Source organism: Hyaena hyaena, unplaced genomic scaffold (assembly GCF_003009895.1).
Source record: "Hyaena hyaena isolate Hyena2069 unplaced genomic scaffold, ASM300989v1 scaffold_850, whole genome shotgun sequence".
Classification (NCBI taxonomy): domain Eukaryota; kingdom Metazoa; phylum Chordata; class Mammalia; order Carnivora; family Hyaenidae; genus Hyaena; species Hyaena hyaena.
Window position 1 is genome coordinate 78,063 of NW_024081482.1, and position 11,453 is coordinate 89,515.

Sequence of the window (11,453 nt, forward strand, 5' to 3'; positions counted from 1 at the left end):
CTTATTCCTGTAGCGACCTACTAAAAAGCAACAAGGAGAAAGACATCGTCTTTTTGAAAAAACGTTCTTTCGTCTCTTTTCTTTGTTCCTTCGTTTGTTTTTCTTGCCCCTTTTTGTTTAGTTGAACGGCAATAGGAGGATAGTCTCTCCGTCTTTTTAAACTCTCTTTTTTAAGTTTCCCCTCCCCTTTCATATTTTTTTTTCGCCATTTCTTTTAGCGTTGGACTTTGGGGTCGAAAGCATTTCTTTTTATTTGCTTCTTTTAAGCCGAGCACAGTTTAGGTTTCGTGCTGTCTTAAGAGAACTATCCAGCAGCTTCTTGCTCATCCTTATTGGGAGAACTGCACCGTTACTTTAAAAACACACATACACAAAAACCTTAAGGGAGAAAGGTAAGTTTCGGTTTGGTTTCTTTAATCATTAGTTGCAGCGATGCGCTGGCAAACCCAGAAAACCTGTAAGTGAGCGGAATACAGAAAATGAAGTTAATTGCACATGTTTGTCTCATTTCAAAGCTACTGCTCTGCTTTTTAATCTAGAGAGCTAGACTAAAAGACGGCGGACGCATGCTTGACGTATTGAATTTTCGTAAATGTCAATGGCAGAAACTTAAGAGTAAATGTGGCTAGAGTAAAGCAGGGGTACAATGGGAGTCTAGATGTTGAGTGAGCTTCGGGATTGAGGTTGGAAGTTCATTTCGTGGGAAGAGAGGGATAACTTGGGTTTTGAGGGATGCATGCCTCTACTTTAGCACAGCAACCAAAGGACTGGAGAGGCTTTAATACTATTGAGGGGAATCAGAAGCCTGGACTGCAGATTAGACCAGCGAAAACCCCACACTTAATTGCATTACCCAGATGACATGTGCTGGGGAGATGGGATTGCCAGATGGAATTTAGATGCTGCACCAGGCTGCTAGTTGTAGTTGACTGAAAAAAGTACATGCCGCCTGAGGGCTAGGGCTGGGCTGGGGCTGGGGTGGGTAGAAGCTGTCAAAACTCATCTTTGCTAGGTGTGCGGGCTCTAATTCATGGGCGCCAGTTACCGTGATTATTTTTTAAAAGAAGGTAGCCAATTTAGGGCCGAATTCTTAAGCCTGTACCGGATATGAGATTCCCTTTGTTCAGAAAAGCGTAAATAAGATCCTTGGAGCTGTGTCTGTGGAGTGGCGGCTGCCTGGGAGTCTTGCTGTGCTGGGCGCTGGGAAGTGGATTCCAAGCCCTGTCCTTGGTCCTACGCGGCTGACTTCACCTTCAGGGCGAGGGGGAACCCCTTCGCAGCCCCGACTATTCACAGCCACCCCAGGAGCCAACTCAGCTACGTTGCCCTCACCCCCTTCCTTACCGCCCCCCCCCCCGCCCTTCTCGAATAGCTATTGTTAATCTGACGCCGGGAGAAAGATGGTTGGGGGTGAGACGCTGGGCGGACGCATGCTTCCTTTTAACTTTTGTGATTTCTCAGGGTTTGGGAGAAACCAGCTGGCTTTCTACTGAGGAGAAAGAGAAATCAGGGTAGATGTGGAAAAGGGGGAGGGTGTTCGCTGGGCGGGGAGGACGGCGAGGGTGGTAGTGGTGGTGGTGAACGAGGTGCTGCTGCCTTTGCCTAAGAGAAGTTTAAATTATTGGCACGAGGGGGTGTGGGTGAGTGTGTGTGAGAGCGCCCGTGTGGTGCTTGAGATGGAGAGAATGGGGAACAGGTACAAAACCGGCCAGGGTTGTTAATTTCTCCCTGCTCTTCACCCCACCCACCCTTCCGGGTCTAAAAGCCAACTTGGGGCCAGCCTCTGGACTCTGCCATCTCCCGGGCGGTGGGATCTGGGGATAGCAAGGTGGCAGTGCCCAGCACGGGTGCTCCGTGGCGAATAGGACCTCGCGTGGCCATTGTTGCTTAATTTATGCCCAGCACGTTGCTACGTACCCACCTATTTCACGTCTGTAAAGAATTAATATGAGAGCTATACAACTGTGGCAAATTGGAGGTTGGATACGTTCCCCGTTTGCCATTTTCAAATACGGGTTAGCGAAACTGTTGTCGAGACTGGGTATTTTCTCTTGTAATTGCCAGCAGCAGATCTGGCTTTATTGTGGCCAGAGTGAGAGAAATAGTCAGCCGTTTAATAATTACTCTTAACACTGCTGGGCTGGGATGAATGTCTCTTACTTTCTCCCCGAAATGCTCAGATTCTTTCCCCGCCCCCACTCCTGTGCAAACACTCCAGTTGGTTACGATTCTAAACCTTTAGCCCTTTTGCACATCTGTGTGTACACACACACACACACACACACACACACACACACCCATCCTCTGGATATTCGGAATAGGAGGGAGATGGAGGTGGTTTATTTCTTAGGCCTAAACTGCATCCTACAAAATGCAGGCGTAAAGTCGAGGGGGGTGGGGAAGAGTACAGAGAAAACAATAGTAACCGAATAAATTATTTTCCTAATTGGAAGTAAGTTCCTAAAGGTCAAGAAAATAGTGTGCATGTTTTCGAGATGGTAGGGTAGAAAATCTATTTGAGCCTCTAAGACTTCCTTTGCAAAATGGCTTCTTAAATGGGACATCTGAAAGGTTTGCCAGGAATCTGAACAAATAAGTCTGAAAAAAAAATGTTGAGTGTTTAAAAGTCGCCTATTTGGAGGATTTAAAAAAGTAACTATTCGGCAGTTATTATTGTCATTACCTGATTCTGTCTTACATCAAGCACTCCTGGGTTCTCCTTCCTTCTTTTGACCAAGTGCTTGGGCACCCCATTTTAACCTATTCTGGAGTTCTCCAAGGAAAGCGCAACGTTTGCAGGTCGAAGTGGATGGGAAGACTAGGGGAACTCTGTAGAGAGAGAGGTCTCCCACTAACTTCAAGAAGTCGGCTTCAGAAAGTAGGGCGTAGGGCATTCTAAGAGTTTTAGGCTTGGATTGGCAAATTTGGTAGGCCCATTTTTGCCTAACATTTGGAAACAGGCATTTTTAGCAATCCCACATGGTAGGGATGGGAATATTAAAATTCACTGTTTAGAGGGAGGTCAAAGAGCTGCAGGCGCTTTGAGTTTTCCCAGTAACCCCGTACAAAGTCAATTAAGGTCATTTAATTGCTAATCAGATTTGGGGTGACAACAGAAATGCTGATATAGAATCAATTAGATATTTCTGGTGTCCCCAGTCTGGGTTCCCCAAACTGAGGGATGGATTGTCTCTATTTCGATGTGGTTAAACCCCTTACTGTAGTATGCCTGATTTGACTTCGCCCAACAGAGCAATTTTGCCTCCTCCACCCCGCCCTGGGTTAGAGGAGTCCTTCCTCCAGTCTCCCCCCTCCCCCCGCTCCGCCCGTCGCGTGGGGGCGGGGAGCACCGGGCGCCCTTAGCGGACCTTGCTGCATCAAACCCGCATCATGCCCTTGAAGCTGTAACCTCGGTCACGTTCTTGCGGCGACTCAGTCGCCCACTGCTCAGTTCCTTTCTCTTACCTCCTGCAATTTCAGGTAGGTATGACAGGTGATATTTTAAATGTAGTTTTTATGGGGTAAGGGTTAAAACAGAAGCCTTTGCAATGAAAACAACCTCAACAACACGACAGGTGCTCTCGTAATTAAGCGGCTGAGCAGGTGTAAAAACGTGCTCCCACCGCGTGGCTCGGGGCCGGTTTTCACTCCCACCCAGTCGCGGGGCTGAGTCTGAGGACAGGCACAGGTTTTTCTGGGGAAAGGCGATTGAGCTGGGCGTGGGGGCGGGCCAAGGCTAGGTAGCTATGTGACGCCCCCTCGGTGAAGAGTTGGCCATTTCGGGGCTAACGAGCGGGGTGGGGGGGGCGCGCGTTGGAAGGATGCGGCGAGCGGCAGGCTCTTGTATAGTCGAGTGCAGGATTTCCTACTTTGCGTTTGAAGCAGAGTATAGCACCCCGCACAGGTACTCGGGCTTATCTGAACGTCAGATTCCATCTAGAGGGAAAGAGAGGGGCAGCCAGGGCTAAGCCTTTAGTTTTCTGCCAAGGGACAGGATGCTTCAGTTGTGAAGTGGAGAGAAAGCCTTTGAACTCTTCTTGTAATATATGTATATGTGTATATTTGATACACATATAAATCAAAGTAACCCCCGCGCGAGTCGTTCTGGCTCCGCGTTAGCGCCTGGAACCTCGGGGTTTGCAAACTTGCACCTGGAATCTGCCGCCTCTGGGCGCGCGACGCTCTCCGCGCTGCCAGGGGAACCTGGTCGGGGAGGTTGCTCGGAGTCGGGAGACGGGAGGGACCGAGCCGGGCGGCCGCGGCCGGGCGTCTTCTCGCAGGCACAGACGGGCGGGCGGCCGGGCAGGGCACGCGCCAGCGGCGGCAGCCGCGGCGCCGCGAACTCCCCGCCGGCCCCGCCTCCTGGCGCTCTTCCAAGCAAGCCCCTCCTCCCCGCCCCGCTACAAACGGCGGGACCGCGGCGCCTGGGCGTCACTGAGGCAGCTGCCGGCCGGGTGAGGAGGCCGGTCGCCGGCGCGACGCGGGCAGGGCGGGGGCTTCGCCGGGTTCCAGTCCGCCTTCCCGCCTCCGCCAGGACTGGGGACGCCGCCGCCGCCGCCACCGCCTCTCCGCGGAGCCCGCCCGGAGCGACTCCTCCGCGGCAGTGCTGGCGGCGCGAGCCGTAGTAGCTTGCAGCTCCGAGTCGTAGCAGGCAAGTGCGGGGGGCGTGGGAGTGGGGGCGGGGGGTGCGGGGAGGGCGGGCCCGCCGCGCCCGGCCCCGGGGCTGTTTTGGACGCCTAGACTAAGAGCTGTGTGCGGCCCCGCGACGCCGAGCGAGTCCGGCCTTGGCTTGGGGGGGAGCCCTAGTCCGGCCTCGGGCGGGAACGCTGGTGGGGGCGGCGGAGGTGGTGCACGCGAAGTTCCTAGAGCTCGGCCTCTGGCGGCGGGAGTACAGGGAATTGGGCGCCTCGGGAGGTGGCACCGCCCCTCCTGTGGGCACAAGCTGGTTGGGGGCGGCGGGAGCCGAGCGGGGCCAGTCGCTCCAGGCAGCGTGTGCAGGGCCTGGACGTGCCCCGGTGCGGCCGCGTGTAGCGCGAGGAGAGCTGAGCGGAGACGCAGGTGAGTGCTTTGGAGGGAAAGCGGGGGAGGGGGCTTTTTCTAGAAAAAGGGCAGGATTCCTGTGGCAGACTGACAACCCCGCCTTGTGGGAGGCTGTGTGCAGTAGGTTCCCCTGCCGGATGGTGTCTGGTGGCGTGCCCACTTGGTACGGCACCTTCTCGCGCGTGGTCCTTGGAGCTTCCGGGGCACCTGGAGACTTGCAGCGGCCACGCAGTGTGTGGAGGTGTTATGGGGGTGGCCGAGGCAGAGCCAAGAGCATCCCCCGGACCGCTCGTTCTCTTGCGCGGTATTAGGTGAGGCTGGGCGCAGCCGCGCGAGGTCGCCGCTCGCGGTGGCATCGTGGGTTTGCGCGCGAGCAGCGCTCTGGGCGGGAATCGCCGGCCGAGGTGGACCCGGGGCTTTGGTTGGCTCCGGTAGGTTGCGGCACTTGCGCCTCCGGCTCTGCCCGGAGGGCTGGCCAGCTGCGGCCCCCGTGCGCGGCAGTGTGTGCGTGCACCGGTGCGATTGGTGGTCTCGCCCGGACCGACAGCGGTTCACCAGCAGGTGCTCCTCCGGTGGTCTTGACAATGACCAGCCAGCAGTCTTTCCACAGCGTTGCCTTGAAAGCCTACTTGTTATCCGGGAGGGCTGGAGCGCAAAACCTTGCCTCTAGATGTGAGCCATGAACACGGAGTTGTAGTTGTCCAGATGGTCATTTAAAATAGTGTGCATTTAAAAAGATCATCTTTATGATAAAAATTTCATCTCCTTTCCTCTGTCTACATTTTTGGAGAATGTGAGAAAGGAGGATTTGTTACTCTGTATCTATTCTCTTTTATTCTGTCCCCAAGGAAGGGTGCTTAGCAATGCCAAATGAATATACGTCCGTCAAGGACAAAGAGTTCTTTAAAACTTAATTTTTTGGTGGACCTACCCATAACAATCCTGTCTTCATAAAAATGTATCTCAGCCCCAAACTTACGGCAAATAAGTCCATTTAAAACCACTCGACTACCATTTGGGGTGTGATTTCCCCATACTGTTGAAAAATCCGTTTGTTTGAAATACCGGTTAGGTGCCCTTGAAGACAATCTTCTCCAGAATCGTTTCCCCAGAGTCCTTTGAAATTTTCATTTGTGCGAAGCTCGCTCGCTCTTGCGGAAGCTGACCCGGAGTCTCCATTTTGGTGAGCGGGTAGAAAAGCTTTCCTGGATCTACTTTCTCATCTAGACCTTTTGGTCTAGAAATGATGACTGTTCTGCTGGATGGACTGGAACATTACTGCATTTTCTTTTGGGTTATTGTTTATAAGAGGTTTGTAGGAATGTTGATTTAATCCTGCTGGAGAGGCTGTACGTACTCAAAGTTCCCTTGGAAATGGAGAAAAGAGGAAGAGGGGGCAAGAAGAAAACGATCTGGAAGATACTGGCTAGGGTGGGGTAGGAAAAACTAAATTATTACATTACATTCAATTTTATGATTCCTCTCCTTTTTCTCCCCCTTTTTGAGAGAATTTTGTGTTTGTGTGATCAAAACTGGCCCCTTATTTCCTTTTTGGGTAACTTTGTGCTGCCACCTTTCGGGGAATGAGGTTTTTTATTTATCCCTCAAAGACAGCCTGAGGCATGTAAGTCCCTCCCCACCCCCAACCCTCTTCCCTCTTTCTTTAGGTGTTTGCTCCATTGTGTAGTGTTTACTCTTAGGAATCAGGTTAGCTCTTCTAAATGTACACACTGTCCCCGTGGTTGAAGAGAATTTTAGTTTTAGGGCATGCTCCTGGAATGGAATAGGTACCCCAAACTGGTGAGTGTAGGCTGGGCCTGTCATTTACTATTGAACCTCATTTTTTAGGCTAAACATTTTTTAGACTAAAAATGCATGCATTGTTAGAGTTCCTTCTCTTTGCGGGGGGGGGGATGGTTATGGGGACAGTTGGTTGGTTCTGGTTATTGCTTTTTCACCAGAGAAGCAAAGTCCTTCTCTGTCAAGGTTCTGCACTTTTAGTTATGATCTATCTTCCAGTGAGATGTGGAACACCAGTGTTGTAAGTGGCGTTTCTACTGCCCCGTTCCTTAATCCAGCCTTTTGGATCTTTGCTTACAGACAGATGTTTCTTGTCTTGAATCCTTGTTACCACTTACAGGTATTCTAGCCTTCCATGCTTTGCTTGTTACCATCATTGTAATTTTTGAAAATATTGCTCCCCCCCTCCCCCTACCTCTTTCTTTAATTCTAGAAGCAAGTCCGAAGTTTTCTTTAAGGACACAACAAAGCCATGAGAATACCCCGACTTCTAAACTGGGATCAACTTTTCTTTGATGGGAAAACAAATAGGTTTTTTAAAAAAACTGGGATGCTTTTTCGGCATTAGCATGGCACAAGAACACCGTTCGTGTTCTTTTTTGCCCAAAGGACTGGATATTCCAAAATAGCATCTTATTAAGACTGATTTTACTGTTACTTTTGGTAGATTGGTCTGCATGGTAAGCTCATTCTTTTCCTCTCATTTGAAGTCTTACTAAAGATACTGTATCACATTCTTTTTGCTACCCTTTGTCACCAATGTTTATTTGGAAATACGGGAAGCTAGAGGTCCATGGTATTTAGTCTGGTCAGGTTATTATTTTTTTGATGGTATTGGGCGGCTGTATAGGTGAGGTGGTATGGGGCTTGTGGGGTCTGGGTTGTATGTCACCCTATGGAAAACCAGCCCATAGCGATCTACTTCAGCTCGTTCTTATTCTTTCGATATTCAGCCAGACAGGCCAGTAATCATAGTAAACTACCACGTTTGAGGTTTGGTTTTGTTTTTAAGCACGAGTACTTGTTTGGAAGCAGAACTTCCAGGTTATGGGCATGTAACCTGTACAGTATTAATGGCCCTCCCTTGAAATTCTTAAATTTTTAACAAGGGGACCCTATACTTGGTTTTTGAATGGGATCCATAGATTATGTAGTTTATTCTGGCTAGAGTCTTTCTTGTTTGTTAATGTCTTTAGTTGTCAGTCTTGCCGCTTTATGCTAATATGTTACAGAACTGTTTGACGTTTGAAGGCTTTATGCACTGGTGATGCCACACCCAACTCTTGAATTAACTCTATAGAGGACGTTAGACACACAGAATGTTCACTTGCTTTGGGCCAGTTTCATTTTACAGATGTGGAAGTCTTCACGGGTTCTGGTTACTTACAGAACCCACATGTTGTATACTTTTAATGCCAAACTCATTGTTTTCTGTTTCTGATTTGGGAAGAACATTTAAGATCTATTTATTTGATTTTAGGTACTAATTGGTTTGCAGTGTTAGTTGATTTTTCTTTCTTCATTTTAAGCAATATAAATCTAAGCAGAAACAAAAGGTGCTTAAGTTTAAAAGGCAGCGATTTGTTTTAAGGCTTTTGTGTATTAAAAGATACATGCTTTGCGGTTTAAATAGCATTGGTAACTTTTGGAATCTGAGCTAAAAATAGGAATTAGGATAGCAAAACCCTATGGAGGTTTTATGGAATATTTAGGAGATTTTTCACTAACAAATAGGTTTAGATTTCAGCATACATGATGTGTATCATAATTTCGATTTTAGTAAGATCACTGGGAAATATTTTTTAAGGGAGTATGACTTTTTGTATCTCTAGTCTTGTATTTCATTGTATAAAACAAAAGACAACTCTTCTCTAAGTAACATTGTATTAGATGCATTCCTATAGATATTTTCCCCTTTAATACTAGTGCTGCCTGTCCAGAGATTGGGCTACATTAAATATCTATTTTTGGTAAAGGTGTTATTTTCTCAGAGTTATAGGCTAGGTTTTGAATGCATCAATTTCACTGATGCTTTTAACTGTATGTTTCCCTTTTGAGTGTTGCTGGATAGTTTTGGGTGATGACAAGACAGGTTTTCCTTGTAATAAATCTCCATACAGAGAAGGATGGGTTCTCTGGCAAGGAGTAGGATGGGTAAAATAACCAAGGTCATAAAAAGAGGTGGCATGAGATTAAAACTAAACCAGCTTAGAATTTGCCTTCCATATCTGACTTCCATTATGTCGATTTGACTGAAAATGTATATTTAGCAAATAAGTTTTGAAAGGCAGGGTTCCCTTACCTACTTTTAGAAATTATTTGGGAAAAATAATTGACATTTTTTCCTCAATAGATTTATTTATTGTGAAACAGTAAAATGATAGGGTTTTTTATTGCTGTTATTTTTGTTTTTAAACATGTTGAAGGCTTTGCTCTAGATCAGATACGTTTGGAACTCCTGGGCTGAGGTATCTGTATATTTTTCCTGTGTCTAATCTAATAGTGATAGATTCATACCAGACTTTTCCCCTTGACTTAAAACAGTCTGTCTCATAAAAAGGAAATTTATATTCTACATGACCAGTTTTTCTTTTCCTGCAGAATTTTTGTTGTCACGGCTGTTTGTTACTGGTGATTATTTCAACAATCGTAAAGACTGTGTTAACAGAGTATCACAAAAATCCATATTTTCATAAATATCAAGCAGATTAATGTTTCGGGATGAATTTTTAATTTCATTTTGCTCTTAGTTAACAGTGGTCAAACTCCGTTCAAGCTTTATCAGGCATTTTCTTGACTAGTTTTATTTTGTTAGGAGTATAGGCATAGTAGTTGCTTTAGAATTTTCAGCTTTCCTATATCTTTGTTAGAGTCCCTATAAAATGGAAATTTCTAGCTAATAATTGAGTTCTGATCTTTTCCAGCATCTGAAGAAAGCTGTGGGCCCTCTCCCTAGAGAAATGTACATATACCAAAATTTCTGTACAGTTTTTACCATCTTTCCTCAGTATTAAAGAGAGTTAAAATCAGGTTATATTTGGGAGACAGGACTTTGAAAATTGAAGTTGTCCTCTTACACTGGTGAGGGCAGAGTGAAGCCATTCGGATCAGTTCTTGTCTGTGGTAGCCTTACCAATATGCTCTTTTAGCTTTCATCCAAGGCAAACTCTTAAGCTTCCTTGTCTTCTCATAGTTTGTTTTAAAATCCATTCTGATTTTGTAAACAAATATTACACACGTAAGGTCTTCTGGTGAGCACAGTGCTGCCAGTTTAGCTACTGAGTTGTCTTACCTCAGTAGGTTTTGTTACTTAAGTTGAAATTCTTCATTTAGCTGAGCCAGGTATAATATGCTAAGCTGGAAGCCTGGAGTTTCCCTTGTCTGGTTTTGCTCAGTTACTAGGTCCTTGGTTTCTTAACCTCTTCGACTATAAAGCCTCACCCTCCACATGTCAAGAACCAGGTGAAGGTGACTGTAAGGAAGTAGGAGATTTTAGGCAGTGGATTGACCATGTTTACCGAATTGGAAAGGTGATGATAGGTGGTTCCCATTGATTACTTTTATATATTTGGCCTTCAATGTTATTTAAGAACCATAACTTTTAGTAGTTCTTTATAACTTACCATCATATAATGTATATTTCTGCCATGGAGAAAAGAGAAAATTCCTAAATTGAACGGAGGTTTTGGGAGAATTGTGCCTTCGAACATTTCAGTATGGAAATAGGTATAAATATATCTATGATGATGGGATTTGGAAGGGAAGTTTAAAATGCTTTTTTTCTTGAAAATATAAATAATGTTAAAAAATTACATGTGAAATTATGAGAATTTAGCCAGCTAGCATTCCAGGAATATAAATGTCTTAATTTAAATATTGCATCTTTTTTCAATGAGAAATCAAATTTTTAAATTTAAGCATTTAAATTAAAATAGTCAGTCCCTATTTTCCTGATTTGAATTTTGTTTAATCTCTTATCAAGAATCTATTTCTATATATCACAAAATGGAGTTCACATAAAAATACATTTTTTCCTTCTTGCTTCACTACCCTCTTACCACCCTAAGTGAAATCATTGATGGATGCCTTGTCAAGTAAGTTATTGGAAATTGTTCACTTGTTCAGTTTTTAAAGGTTGTGTAACACTTTTTTTTATTAAGCATCATTTGTGTGTATCAGAAGTACAAGAGGTATTTCTCAAAGCAAATAAATCACAGTGTATTTGAAAATAAATTGTGAATTGGGTAAGATATTCCTGGAACTGATTGTACTTGATCTTGAGTTTGCTGTGAGCTACTTTTGAAAGTCAGTTTTTTAAAATCTTAATGATCCTGCTTCCCTACTGGAGGCACCTCTGGTGATGTGAGGATCACCCACCTTTATTGCAGAACTAGCTAGACTGTTTAAAGTACACAGCTTATTATAGAGTGAGCAAGTTTTCATAACCTATTCCCGAGTAAAGCCTGTTTCTGTATGAGTTTACTCAACACCACTTTCTTTCCCTGAGGTTCTACTTACTGGTTGCTGGTTTATTTTGTTTAAACCCCTGGGGTCCTTTCTGGTCTATGGCTATGAATGACTCATGGACTTTTCCCAGATGCTGGGTCATCCAT